The 15,370-nt window shown below is 44.6% G+C and overlaps 1 long non-coding RNA gene across 2 annotated transcripts in view; it reads left to right on the top strand.

Annotated features, from left to right (window-relative positions):
• Positions 1-11,509, top strand: part of LOC129516954 (uncharacterized) — a 57,329-nt gene extending 45,820 nt beyond the window's left edge. The window contains exons 3-4 of one of the 2 annotated variants that reach the window (XR_008665904.1): positions 10,141-10,299; positions 11,234-11,509. This is a non-coding gene — a long non-coding RNA (uncharacterized LOC129516954). Of the gene's footprint in view, positions 1-10,140; positions 10,300-10,830; positions 10,898-11,233 lie in introns of those variants that run through there. The other variant, XR_008665905.1, reaches the window with a different exon arrangement.
• Positions 11,510-15,370: the final 3,861 nt, after the last annotated feature.

Genomic DNA, 15,370 nt, shown 5'->3' with positions numbered 1-15,370 from the left:
AGTAACTCTTAGAACAGAGCCTGGCATCAATGAAAATTAGCTATTAAATTGCCTGCAGCTTGCTAATAAGTAATGATACAGAGGTGTCAAAGGCAAAATGAATTGAAAAGGAAGAAGGAGAAATGCATATATGAAGCTGAGAGGACCCTTTAATATCTGACAAAAAAAAAAGAGAATGGTTGGGGTACCTTTCAACAAAGCCCAATCTTCTCTTTCCAGCCAGGGTGGGGTTTCTGTGCTGGAACCAATGAGACGGAAGCGGAAGCCCAGCCATCTCCTTCCTGCTGTTGTCAGCCTTCAGGACCTGCAGCCAACGTGGCTTTTCTTTTATGCTGCGGTAATCCTACTCCTAATAACCATCCCTCACTTTTTAATTCCACTTGAAGTTTACAGATCCCTTTCACAGCTCTCTGTATTCCCCTCCCAGTAGAGTCTATTATCTTCCCATTTCACAGATGGAAAGAATAGAACGTGGGCTTGCCCTCCAACATCCATAGTATTCAGAAACATGCCAGCATCATGGATTCTTTATTTTCCCTTCTTTGTGTTTTTTATTATACTAAGTTTCTATAATTTAAGAATGTATTGCGGGGGTGGGGGGGTGGTGCCTGGCTAGCTCAGTCAGTATAGCATCTGACTCTTTATCTCAGCTCAGGTCTTGACTTCAGAGTTGTGAGTTCAAGCCCTGCATTGGGCATGGAGCCTACTTAAAAGAAAATGTATTGCTGGGGTGCCTGGCTGATTCAAGTGGTAAAGCATGTGATTCTTTTTTTTTTTTTTAAGGTTTTATTTATTCATGAGAGACAGCGAGAGAGAGAGAGAGAGAGAGAGAGAGAGAGAGAGAGAGAGAGGCAGAGACACAGGCAGAGGGAGAAGCAGGCTCCCTGCGAGGAACCTGATGTGGGACTCAGTCCTGGGTCTTCAGGATCATGTCCTGAGCTGAAGGCAGACACTCAACTGCTGAGCCACCCAGGTGTCCCAAGCTTATGACTCTTGATCTCAGGGTCATGAGTGTGAGCCCCATACTGGGCATGGAGCCTACTCAAAAAATTAAAATAATTTTTTAAATAAAAAAATGTATTGTTTGGCAGCTGGGATGGCTTAGTGGTTTAGAGCCTTCTTCAGCCCAGGGCCTGATCCCAGAGACCGGGATCGAGTCCCACGTCAGGCTCCCTATGTGGGGCCTGCTTCTCCCTCTGCCTGTGTCTCTGTCTCTCTCTCTCTCTCTCTCTGTGTGTCTCTCATGAATAAATAAATAAAATCTTTTTAAAAAGTGTATTGTTAATTTTTTTCTTATGTTTTAATAATGGTGCTTATTAACACACTGAATAGCATAGGTGCCAGGTGCTGTTTTAAGAACTATATTAAGCCGTTTGCTTCTCACAACAACTCAATTTGATAGCTGTTAGTATTTTTCTCCTCTTACTGATGAAATCACTGAGGACAGTGACCTGCCATGGTTAGGTTTGAATTTCAATAGTTTGATTCCAGAAGCAACACACTTAACTGCTAGTCTCTGTGTTCATGGTAGAATTTTAGTAACACCAACAAGTCAAAAAGATGAATTTTTAAAAAATTATAATGCCAATACTCAGATCTAACTACTGCTAACATTTGATGTAAATTAATGATTCAAAATCAGGCAGATGTTGGAAGTGGAAAGGACAGGCATACATGGGGATTATTTCTGGAGCTTTTAAAATATGCATGTGCTGAAAGTACTGTGCTGGAGGGGGAAAGGCAAGTATGAAGATTTTTGGGGAAAAAAGTTAGGCGATACTAATAAACAGCCCCTCCTTTCCTCTTTCACATTCCGGTGGCTCTGCCCCCAACCTAGTTGAAAGCCACTAGTGTATTTTTCCAACCTTTTTTTCTATGCAGAGCTTCACATGCACACATAAATGTACACTTATAAATAACAAATCAGAAACTAATAAATGGTAGTTAAAAAAAAAAAACCAACTAAGGCAAGCAAGAGATGCTGGCATTGTAAGTATGACGAAATTCCTAATTGCCCTGGATTCTTGCTGTACCCCAAAGGCACAGTAGTAAGACAAACATACGTTTCCAGGTTGGAGCCTGATAGGCTTTCTCAGCATCAATAGCCCTTCCTGTGAATTTGTTGTTTTGTGATTTGGCAGGTGGAAGTGGCCAAGTCATTCTCCAGCCCGGGTGCTCCCAGGAGCCTTGTACCCTGGACTGATTTGTGCTTTACAGGCTCGCAGACACAGCTCCGTGCCAGGGCGCTGGACAACTGCCCGTGCTCGTATTATTCCCCATTCAGGCTCGCACGAGTGCGTGGGGCAAACCCGGCTGGACGCCTGGTGTGTTCTGGAAGAGGCAGGAGTCTGAGCCACGGAAGGGAGAGCCAGAGTGAGGCGCTTCCTGGCTCTGCTGCCCGTGATAGGCCATCATAGCTCCTGTGACCCACTCCCAGGTGCTGACTTAGTGTCCCGTCCCGGCCAGCGGACCATGTGCTCCTTATATGTAGGAGGCAGGTCTGATGATTTTGTCTTTCTTCCTCTTTGTATCTTGATTGCTCGGAATAATGCCTGGAAAAGAGGGAACAGCAGCTTCTTGTCGTGATGAATAATAGGCATAACCGTGGTTGACGTCTAGAGGCTGCTATGGGCCTCAAAGACAGACTAAGAAGACAAAAGTTTCTGTTCCAATCTTCACAACGACCCCATAGGTGAGAGTCTAGATTCTAGTATTCTCCACATGGGAGAGCGGGGGAAATCAGGCAGAGAGAAGTAGGTAAGTCACTCAGGGTCCCACAGACAAGCGGCTGCCTGCAACCAGGCCCGGGAGGCTGAGCTCCAGTGTCCGCATTCATTAAGCCTACTCTCTGCTACTCCTCTCATTCCCCCTCTCCTCCAATTAAATGGCCACAGTGATCACCATAAGGTTTCACTTCATCACAGGACTCCCTGCTTGAGAACCATTGAGGCCAGGCTCCCCAGCAGGGTGTAGAGGCTGCCTACAATTGTCCTGGTCACCTTCCCACTTCAGAGCAGCGTTTGATCCCAGCTTGATTTATAAGCCATGTTACCTGGGGTGTGTGACTCTCTCTCTCCTCTCATGCTCCTTGACTGCAAACATGAGGGCAGTGATCATATTGACTTCATACCACAGTAGGGAGAACTTAAGATTCATCATTCTGGAAACTGCTTAGAATGTGGATTTGCCAGTTTTGTCAATAAAGGGTCAGGTGGGAAATTTTTGTGGCTTTGTGGGTCATACAGAATCTGTCACACTACCCCGCCACTGTAGTACAAACACGGCCACAGACAACGGGGAAAGGGATGAGTGTGTCTGTGGGCCCACAAGCACTGATTGACGGATATTGAAATGTGAATTTCCAATAGATTTCAAGTATATTGTGAAATATTCTTCTGTTTCCCCTCAACCATTTTTAAAACGTAAAAACTTTTCTTAGTTTGTCGACAGTCCAAAAACAGGTGCCAGGCTAGATGTGGCCCAATGGCTGTAGCTGGCTGACTCTTAGTTTGAAAGATTGTGATACAGAAGAAGAGCTTGATGCATGCAGGAGAAACAGTGTGAAATAAGGAGACAGGAGGAGTTTGTAAGGTACTGAGGGCTTGGACTTAGTAGGGATGTGCGCATGGAAGGGATGGGCCAAATATGAGAGACTAAGCTGAGGAACAAGTATCTGCTGAGCGTTGATGGTGGCCAGGCACCCCTTTCCACATATCCTACCGTTCCATCTTCCCCCTGACCCTGCACCTTCCATCTTATTTACAGAGGAGATGAATGAACCTCAGAGAGGTTAAGTAACACACCCAGAGTTGCACAGATTTTAAATATTGGAACTGGGAATCCGAACCAGGATACCAAAGACTGCTTTTTCTCCGTATTCTCGTGTACTGAACACATAACGAGAACCTGTGATGTGTAAGATGCGGTGCCAGGTCCAGGAACACAGGAGTGTCTAAGATTTAGCTCTGACCAAATGGGGTGCAGTCTAGTAAGAGGCCAGATACCCAGATAAGCAGTTTATCTCAGGGAGAAAACTCCTATGATGAGAACACATGGGAGAGGCTCAGAGTCAAAGGTTCTCATCCACCTTTGAGAAATCAGAAAGCGCCTCCTGAAGGAAGTAGCATCTGGATGAGACTGCAGGTCAACAAGGAAATACCCAGAAAGCATCAAATCGGGAATAATAATAATAATAATAATAATAATAATAATACAGGATGATGTCTTGCCTGCCTAACCAGGTTGTCAGTTGGTGCCCCCTACCCCTGGGAAATCTGGTTCTGAGCTTGGGGCCTCCAAAGGTCCCACGTTCCTCCCAGGAGGGTCCCTGCGTCTCCTGTCCTGAGGTGTCCTCTGCCCCGACCTCCCTTCCCCAAACGCTGCCTTCGTTAGCCCCACCACTCCCTGGAGACCACACTCAGCCCCCTCTCCGTTTTCCTCGTGACTTCAAGGACTCCATGAATTTGGTAAACCTGACTCAAGATCTCGGTGGAGGGAGGGGGTGCCACCGGGAGGGGTCACGGCGGGAGCCCCAGGGTTTCCGCCTTCTGGGGGGGGGCACTTCCTTTCTGGAGTCGCAAACAAAATCCTCCCTTTGTCTCCCTGGGAGCGTCCCACCCACCTCCGGCCCTAAGGATCTCGGTTTCTACTTCTAGCACTTAAGCGAAGGATTTTTCTCGACAAACCCAGTCCTCCCTCCCGAGGAATCCCGATGAGTAAAACATTCTCCTCCTCGCACACAGATGGTCTCCTTTGCTCCTCCTAGCAGGCCTCCGGGATAGCTGCCGTTGTCTCCATTGTACAGATGGGAAAACTCGGGAGCAGGCCCAGCCTACGGGCCAGAGTTAGAGCCGGGCCGGCCTGGTTCCAAAACTCTCCCCGGTCGCCCGCGCCTGCTTTCTGGCAGCTCTCGCTGCTCGCTCGATATGGGGAAGGCAGGGAAGCTGCTGGAGCCCCCGGGAAGAATATTCATTTCCCCAGCGATGCCGGTGAAGGGTTATGGCGCTGGGCTGGGGGGGGGGGGGGGATGCTCAGGCCAGGGGCTCACTCCATGGGCCTGGCCTGAGAATGTTCCTGAAAGCAGCACTGCAGCTCTTTGATAACTAAGCAGACGCTAAGGAGACAGGGAGAAGCAGAAATGGAAAATGAGGAGAGAGGAAAGGAAGCTAAAGGAGAGCCGGTTCTGTATTCAACCAACAGTTTAGAATTAAAGCGAACCCTGCTGTGGAAGCCAGAAACACCAGAGAGGTTCCTGCGGGCCAAGGTTTTTGGCCAGCTCTTCAGAGAGTTTGGTTCCAAGCTGGGGAAATGGAGTAACTATGAAGCCAGAGTCTCAACATATGAATCAAAGGCTCCTTTCCAACCTCCAGAAGGATTTGGGGATGGAGCCCCTAGTGGTTCCAGTGCTGCGAGCTGCAGCCCGGGCTATGGGGGACATGTGCGTGCGTGGCGGTGTGTGCCCCCCAAGGACAGCTGGCCATGCACCAGGGCATGTGCATGTGTGGAGGTGTATGCCCCTCACCACCCCCCAAGACAGTTTGCCACGCAGCAGGGCATGTGCGAGCGTGGAGGTGCGAGCCCACCCCCCAGGACAGCTGGCCGTGCACCAGGGCATGTGCGTGCATGGCAGTGTGTGCCCCCGCTAAGGACAGCTTGCACACCAGGGCATGTGCGTGCATGGCGGTGTGTGCCCCCGCAGGATAGCTTGCCGCGCAACAGGGCATGTGCGTGCATGGCGGTGTGTGCCCCCCCCAGGACAGCTGGCTGCACACCAGGGCATGTGCATGCGTGGAGGTGTGTGCCCCTGCCCAAGACAGCTTGACGCGCACCAGGGCATGTGCGAGCGTGGAGGTGTGACCCCCACCCCCAGGACAGCTGGCCACAGACCAGGGCATGTGCGTGCGTGGTGGTGTGTGCCCCCCCAGGACAGCTTGCCTTGCACCAGGGAGCGCCCCGCCTTCAGGAAGCCTTGAGCCAGGAGCAGCTAAAATGTGCTTCCTCTTCCCCTCTCTTGAGCCCCGAAGGTCACTGGGGGCCAACCAGCCCTTCCCCCACACCCTGCCACTGAGCTGGGCCCCCCTCTCCCCACCCCTGCCCAGGGCCCAGCTGAGAGATTACTCTACACCCCCCCCCCCCCCCCCCCCCCGCTGGCCAGGAGACTCTCTTGCCTGCACCACTGCTCTGGGGGCCCGCAGGAACACATGGCCCTCTCAACCCGTCTCACCCAGCAGACATGGGCTGGTGGCCCCGAGGTCTGCTCATCCTATGAGGGTAGAACCAGGCTCCTACTGGGAGTAGGAATTCCTCCTCAGCATCCAAAGCAAAGGTTGCTTAGAACAGCGTCTGGTCTGCAGGATGTGCTGCAGTGCTAGTGGCTTTTGTGCTCCATCCCGGCCTGGGTGCCCTAGAATGAGCAGTGAGCAGAAGAGATGGGGAGGGATGGGGCCCCGAAGGTTAAACAGTTGAGAGGCGAATGGAGCCAAGTGCTTCCCCAAAGCCAGGAATGGGAATTAGTAAGGTGTTTTTGTAGAAAAGCAAGGGGACCAGATGGAATTGAGAAGAGCGTTCTTGTAAGTAGCAGGAATAGCTTAAAACTCTTGGGGCCAGGTTGTGTAGGGTCTTGATTACCAGGCTAGGGTGTTTGAACTTCCTCCTCTAGTTAATGGGGAGCTGGGTGATTTGGGTTTTAACACACCTTATTTTGCTATCCTGGAGTGAGACTTGGTATTTAAGTGAACTACAGAACTCAGAGGTACAGAGTTGAGCTTGGTATGAGGTTGAACTCCTACCTTGCATTTGGGCTCTTCCTCCCTCCCTCCCCACTCCCTCCTGTCCTCTTCTCTCCTGGGCTCTCTTCCTTTCTCTCTCTGCATTTTTCCGATTTTAAAACTCTGTGCATTATATCTTTCTTGTAGTTCGTAACTAATCCCAGGAATCTTCACATCAACTGGTGAGAAGGTCGGAAATGTGACATGTTCTTTTTTTTTTTTTTTTCTTTTCAAAGCAGGATTAGGCAGGTAATTATACATTTTGGACAGAAAGGAAAGTGTCTAATTTCTCATCTCTGAGATTGTCAGATCCCATCCTGTTCAGCCAGAGACTTAATTTATGCTGTCAGAGTTACCATGGGCTAGTCCATATGAAGTTCTAATTTGAGTTATCCATGGATCCCATTCTCTTCAACCCTCATAAAACAATGGTTTTCAACCAGGGAACAATTTGCTCCACAGGGGACCTTTGGAAATGTCTGGAGACATTTTTGGTTGTCACAACTTGGGTGAGGATGGAGGGTAATGAGCTATTGGCATTTAGTGGGAGGAGACCAAGAATGCTGCTCAACACCCTACAGTGTACAGGACAGCCCTCTCCCAACAAAGAATCATCTAGTTCAAAATGTCAGCAGTGCAGAAGCCTCTGACAGAGAAAGGAAGGCGGAGTGAACTGAGTATCCGTGTGGATAGGTTAGGGATGAGGCAGGATAACTGATCTGAAGAAAGGTCCATAGGGAGCAACTGTTCTAAGGAGCATCTAGTTTAGAAAGAAGACCAGAAATTTTTATTTCTATGAGTGAATACAATTTGCCTATTCTTAACTAGCTCCTCTATGGAAATATTAAAATTTTAGTGTATTGCTTCTCATGATAGTCTCCTGAAACTTGTCACTGGAAGCCACCACTTGTCAAGTGACTTGTGAAACCTGATGTAGTCATGGCTCCTGAAATGTGAATAGCTATTGTTATATCTGGCTTTATTTTGAAGGCCCTTGTGGCTTTGACTCTAGAAACTTGGGTAATAAATAGTCTTGGAAGGGAGCAGGCACAGACTTCCATTTTGGTGAGGGAATATGTCGCACCTGAAGCATTTTTTTTTTCACCTGAAGCATTTTTTTAAAAAATTTTTTTTATTTATTTATGATAGTCACAGAGAGAGAGAGGCAGAGACACAGGCAGAGGGAGAAGCAGGCTCCATGCACCGGGAGCCCGATGTGGGATTCGATCCCGGTCTCCAGGATCGCGCCCTGGGCCAAAGGCAGGCGCTAAACCGCTGCACCACCCAGGGATCCCCTGAAGCATTTTTATATCCGAGTAGTAAGTCACTAAACTTGATCCTCTTAGTAAGAAAGTGGTCGATCATTAACTGCATTTGGAGGAGTGGAGAGACTGATCCCAGTGGTTCACTGGGTCTGTAATGTCTCTCACAGATTGGATGGTCTTCCTCTCTCCACAGGAAGCTCTGCCCACCAGGCTTGGTCCTCAACCTCATCCTCTCCCCTGTCTGCACTTATTCCCTAGTGTCCTCATCCAGTCCCAAGGCATTAATCCTCTTCATAGGCCAGTGGCCCTTCATGCTCATGGGCAATCCCACCGCATTGTCCTGCTTCCCTGAAGGACCATTTCACATCTTCCTTCCCCTCAAAACTCCCCCATCCTCTTCCCCATCATTCTGCATTGGATGACCTCGTTACCTATTTTCCTGAGAAAACAGCAGCTCTCAGGAGAAGCTTCTATAGATTCCACATGTCTCAGCATCTATGTCCTTTTGTTCTTTCCTTCCAGTCATCATGATCCAACTCTAGAATCTTCTCTTCTGTGTACTTGGATATCATTTGCTTTCTTTCTCCTGAATTTATACTTTCCCACCCTTGCTCACTGGGATCATTTCTATCAGCTGATACACAATATATTCCATATTTGTTTAAAAACAATCTTCCTTGACCCCACATCCCCCTCTAGCAATTGTCCCAGTTTCAGTTCTGCTTAACAGCAAAAAAAGTTGCCTCCTCACCCTCATTGTTTCCAACTTGTCTCTCCCGAACCCTTTTACTTACACTTTCATCCCATCAAACCAGGAAAACCTACTTTTATCAAGGTCACCATGACCTCCATTTGGCCAAACCCAATGGTTGATTATCGGACCTTATTGAGACATTCAGCCCCATCCACTGGGGGTGTGCCCTCCTCCTTGACACTCTCTCGAGACAGCCTGGGACAGCATGATTGTTTCCTTAGTGGTGAAATGTCTTCAATCCAGGGAAGGTTTAGAATTAATTACAGACATGAAATAAATCAGACCCGCAGTATCGTTTTTTTATGTTAAATTTGGAAATAATCTGTGTGTAGTTGATACTTTAATTGTGATATGTAGTACTTGTCAAGTTTAAATGGATTTGGCATGTTGGAACACACGATGATATACTCAGAGACTTTTATAAGAGGCTTACAAAACTAATTTTGTAATTGATGACAAAATTTTCAACTGGTTACACTACATTTATAAGTTTAATTTTATTTGTTTTACAAGAATGACTAAAATAGGGTTTTTTTTTTAATTTTTTTTTTAGTCAATTAATTCATAGTTAATTAACACAGAGGGTAAGAGCCAAAACTTAGATTCTGGAGCCAAACTATGGCTCACAAAGCAATTCGGATATTATTAGCTATATGATCTTGTGATAATTACCCTTTGACCCTCTGTACCTCAGGTTTCCTGTGTGTATTTATATATGTATGTATGTATTTTTAAAAGATTTTATTTATTTATTCATGAGAGACACACAAAGAGAGGCAGAGACACAGGCAGAGGGAGAAGCAGGCTGCCTGATGTAGGACTCGATCCCAGAACCCTGGGATCATGACCTGAGCCAAAGGCAGACGCTCAACCACTGAGCCACCCAGGTGTCCCTCAGTTTTCCTGTATTTAAGACAAGGATGATAATAATATGAGTTATCTGCTGGAATTTCTGTGAGAATTACAGAAGTTGGTGATGTAAATTGTTTAGAACAGTTTCCAGACATGGTAAGGGCTGTATTAGCTGTCATTGAAAAGCAAATAAAATATATTAAATTTATAAATGTAGTTAAAAACTTTTAAAGTTGCTTAGTGAACTAAGTCTAAGCAGAACCAACACTTAATCAAAGCCTCTCCATAAAACCAGTGGTTAGAATTTCCCTTGGAAATCGTATTATAAGATTTGTAAAAGTGACTTAAAAACTTGAAGGAAGAAGTAGGATTCTAAATTTGTTACTCCAATAAATCAAATATGGCTTACAAAAATATGTAGCCCCAAAGCATACCTTTCTTGAACAACGGAGTTGTCCTCTGGGGCATTCAAAAACTGACAAAGGCCAAACTAATTTTCTAGGAGCCCTGACATCTTGCTGTTGCCCCTGGGCTTTGGAAGCTTCTGTGGAGCAACCCCAGGCCCAGCAGTGAGGAGCCAAGCTTAGGGGAACCCGTAGTGTGAGGCAAAGCTGCCCAGCTGAGCCTGACCTCAATTAGCCAGTCCTCAACTGACCCACAGGTAAGTGAGTGCTTTACACATATTAACACATTTAATCCTTAGAATAACTCTATAGTATGTATCTACTCTCATTCAGATAAGGAAACTGAGGCACGGGAAAATTAAGAAATTTGCCCCAGGCCACAATGGTCGCACTGTGATGTTTAAAATTCAACAAGTCTGACTTGAGTCCATGCTTAACGACATTTTGATATTGTTTATTCTAACATAATCTATGACATTAAAAAAAAATTGGGTTGTAGCCCACTACATGGATTTCATGACCCTGTGATTTTAAAAAGCCCCTCCGAGGAGTTTTTCTGTGAAAACAAGAACTAAAAATCAAACCATCTCTCAAGAATCTTAAAAGCAAAATTTCCATAGTCGGGTTGTGTTCCTAGAACTTGTCATCACTGCCTTCTCCCGACCCCCCAAGAAAAAGCCCTCTGAACATGCTCCTTTGTGACTTTGGTGGTGAGGAGCTGGGCAGATAGAATAACATGGGCCAGACATTCTCTTCCCCTCACTCATCCACTTCCCCCCAACTCCCAGGTGCTACAGAATCAACAGGAATTCACAACTTCCTGATGAAAAGGAGGGACTGTCACCAGCATTCCAGGGGAAGGGATGGTGGCCTCCTAGCGCTCTCAGGAGCTCTTTGAGCTGTGGCCCCATGAAGAAGAGTGTGGGTCTCAACAGAAGAATAAAGTCTGATCCAAGCACAGCCATTTCTGAGGGGTCCAGACCACCCACCGGTCAGGGCAGAGAGAACCTCTGACAGTTTTAGAACTGGATTTGAAGTAGAGGCGGTAATGGCAGCGTTACAAATGTGAGATGGAAAGGGAACCAGTTAAAACTCTCATTCCATCGTGTATATAAAAGGCCAGCCATGAGCAACAGAACAGCTCCTTGATTTGTTTTTGACATACTAGAAAAAGTGTTTTTTTTTTTCCAGTTTTGTTGAGAAGTAGTTGATGTACACCACTGTATACATTTGAAGTGTACAGCATGCTGGCTTGATTTATGGATATTGCGAAATGAGTACTGCAGATTTGGTTACCATTCATCATCTCATGGAGATACAACAAAAAGAGAAGGAAGAAAAATGTCCCCTTGTGATGAAAAATGGTAGAATCTGGGACACCTGGGTGGCTCAGTTGTTGAGCGTCTGCCTTCGGTCCAGGGCGTGATCCCGGGGTCCTGGGATCAAGTCTCACATCCGGCTCCCCACAGGGAGCCTGCTTCTCCCTCTGCCTGTGTCTCTGCCTCTGTGTGTGTGTCTCTCACGAATAAATAAATAAAATCTTAAAAGAAAAAAAAACTGCTAGAATCTGGTTTCTTCACAACATTTCTCTATAAGTCATATAGCAGTGGTGACTGAAGACATCATGTCCTATGTTCCCTCCCTAGTCCTTCTTTCTCTTGTAATTGGAAATCTGTACCTTTTGGCTGCTTTCCTCCAATTGCCGCTCATCTCACCCCTGCCTCTGGTCACCAGGAGTCCGACCTCTTCGGCTGCTGAGTTTGGGGGCTTTGTTTTTAAGATTCCACATATAAGTGAGATCATATGGTATTTGTGTTTCTCTGGCTCATCTCACCTAGCATAATGACTTCAAGGTCCATCCAGGAGGAAAAAAAAACCTTATATAATTACAAGTTCCATGTGATAAAGAAATAGAAACACAACATTCAGGTTTACATATATATGAGCCTCAACTCAAAACTAGTATCAGAGTGTTGACTTGGAGGGGGGAAGAAAGTTAAATGAGGGCAACTGGAAGCATGTGGAAGAGGTGCTTTATGTAACAGTCTTTCAAAATTTCTCCTATACTCTGAATAGTTTAAGTAATAAGAAAGTAAGAAACTGCTGCCCTGTGTCTTTCCTCCCAGGGGTTGTTTCAGGGATTCTTTAAGGCAGTGGATTACAATCCTGCTATAGTTGAGAGATTGACAAAAAGCTTCCATACTGTACTTAGTCTCGTTTTCTCTCTCCTTTTTTACTTTTAAAAAGAAAAACCCGGAAGGATCAGATTTGTGCAAATGAGGGTATGCCAAGAGAGTGGTCAGTTTGGCTTTATGACCTTATGGAGGAAAATTCATGACCCTACGCATATGTACACACACAAACATACACACACATATACACATATCCATACATATATACACAAACATATAATATATACAAATATGTATACTCACATCCTGAACCAGCAATGGAGCTTTGTTTTTCTTGCAAATAAATATTATTTTTTCTCTAAAAACATTTTTTATGCAAAATAGCACTTGTTCATTTTGGTGTTAACCATCCCCTGAGTCCATAACGGTATTATTAACAATATAATAGTCTCACACTGGTTTATGTTCTCAAAGTACCTTTCCACCACCACCACCCCACCCCCTCCCTGTAACCTCAGGACTGTGACTCTGTTGTACACCAGGTACAATAAACTCCACCAGAGCAAGAACTGGTTGGTGTTGGGGACTGTTCAGTTCCAGCCTACAGTCAACCATTGACAAATTTTTGCTTCCTTGTTGTCCCTGGACGATCTTTGTTTATCCCAGGATCTAATTAATAAATTAAAAATGATACTGTAGCTGCTTTTTAAAAAAAATAAACTCAAAAGAGAATGAATAAAGCACTCTGATTGCCAATTAATCGATCTGCCCATTTTTACTAAGTAATTTTACTAAATAATTACTTTTACTAAGTAATTATACATGTCCCACCTACTGTGGAAGACACCAAGGGGGAGATCCCTGTATGGGATTCAGGAGATACCTTCATTTTAGTTTTGGAATTTTTTTTTTTTTAAACAAAGGTGATAATTGGCTGATGTGCATGTTGACAAACTACCATCCTTTATTTTTTTTAAATTTTTATTTATTTATGATAGTCACACACAGAGAGAGAGAGAGAGAGAGAGAGAGAGAGGCAGAGACATAGGCAGAGGGAGAAGCAGGCTCCATGCACTGGGAACCCGATGTGGGATTCGATCCCGGGTCTCCAGGATCGCGCCCTGGGCCAAAGACAGGCGCCAAACCGCTGCGCCACCCAGGGATCCCTGGAAATTTTTGTCTTGAAATGATTTCAAACTTAAAGAAAAGTTGCAGGAAGAATTCAAAGATCCTGTATGCTCTTCCTCTAGATTGCCCAACTGTGAACAATTACTAATTGTTTTTGAAATTCTGCCTTTGTATGTGCCTGCATGTATGTGTACTACTTTTTTCTGAACCATGGGAGAGTACGTTCAGACACGATGCTCCTTTACTCCTAAATACTGTGGCATATGTTTCCCAAGAATGAAGATGTTATCTTACAGTACTGTTTTCATATTTGCAAGTTGAAACTGATACCATATTATTTTCTAATGTACAGTCCTTATTTGAATTTCACCAGTTGTCCCAATAATTTCCTTTGCAGCAAAAACAATTTATTAAAAAAAAAAAAGAGGGATCCCTGAGTGGCGCAGCGGTTTGGCACCTGCCTTTGGCCTAGGGCACGATCCTGGAGACCCGGGATCGAATCCCACATCGGGTTCCCAGTGCATGGAGCCTGCTTCTCCCTCTGCCTGTGTCTCTGCCTCTCTCTCTCTCTCTGTGTGATTATCATAAATAAATAAAAATTTAAAAAAAAAAGACAATTTATTTTTCTGGTCCAGGCTCCAGTCCAGAGTGGCAAGTGACATTTAGTTACCATGTTTCTTTAGTGTCCTTCAGTCTGTTAGTGTTCCTCAGATTCTGTGTCATGGCCCTGACATGTTATAAGAGTACTGACCAGTTACGTTGTAGAATGTTCCTCAGTTCCGGTTTTCTGAGATTCCTCATAATTAGATTCAGGTAATATATCTTTGGCAGGAACAGAACACAGAAGTAATACTGTGTCTTTTCACTGCATGTTATAGGACACATCATGTCAATTCTGATTCTTGTGGTATTAACTTTGATAGTGACGACCAGATTTCTCTATTATAAAATAACTACTTTTATCTTTGTAATAAGTAATTTGTGGCAGGTACTTCCTCATCAAACTTTCACTGACTAATTTTAGAATCCAACTGATGATTCTTTCTAAATGATGAGGATATTTTCCCCCCTAGCTTTACCATGGTACTTTGGACAAATAAAAATTGCATATACAGGATGATGTAAGGTTTTTTAGATTTATTTATTTATTTTTAGAGTGGAGTAGGGGCAGGGAGAGAAGGAGACAAGCAGAATCCTGCTGAGCAGAAGCCCAACATGGGACTTGATCCTAGGACCCAGAGATCCTGAGTCAGATGCCCAACTGACTGAGCCACCCAGGTGCCCCAACTTGATGTTCGATATACATATGCATTATGGAATGATTATCATAATCAGGCTAATGAACACATCTATCACTTCACATCATTACCATTTGTGTGTGTGGGGGGAGAGCATTTGAGATCTACATTCTTAGCCGTTTTCAAGTACATAATACATTATTATTAACTGTACACACCATGCTGTACACTGGGTCCCCAGAACTTTTTCATTCATCATATAACTGAAAATCTGTACCCACTGACCAATATCTCTACTCCCCTTAACCCCTCAGCCCCTGGTAATCACTATTCTGCTCTCTGTGACAATAAGATAAACTTTTTTTCAACTTTTTCTTTTTCTTTTTTTTTTCTTTTTCTTTTTAAAGATTGCACATAGAAGTGAAATCATGAAGTATTTGTCTTTTGGTGCCTAACTTATTTCACTTAGCATAATGTCTTCCAGGGTCACTCATGTTGTTGCAAACAAAAGAATTTCCTTCTTCTTCAAGGCTGAATAATATTCCACTATATGTATGTCTGTATGTGTATTTATACACCCACAGTTTCTTTATTCATTCATCTTTCGATGGATACTTAGATTGTTTCTGTATCTTGGCTATTATGAATAATGCTGTAATGAACATGGTAATGAAATATATCTTTAAGATAGTGATTTTTTAATTTTGTTTGGATATATACCTAGAAGTAGATTACTGGATCATATGGTATTTCTATCAGATGAAAAGGCAATCCATAGAATGACAGAAAATATTTGCAAATTATATATCTGATATGGGTCAAATATCTAT

The sequence above is a fragment of the Nyctereutes procyonoides genome, unplaced genomic scaffold, assembly GCF_905146905.1.
Source record: "Nyctereutes procyonoides isolate TBG_1078 unplaced genomic scaffold, NYPRO_anot_genome, whole genome shotgun sequence".
NCBI classification, from domain to species: domain Eukaryota; kingdom Metazoa; phylum Chordata; class Mammalia; order Carnivora; family Canidae; genus Nyctereutes; species Nyctereutes procyonoides.
Note: the sequence above shows the minus strand (reverse complement) of the source record. Positions and strands in the feature narration are given on the sequence as shown.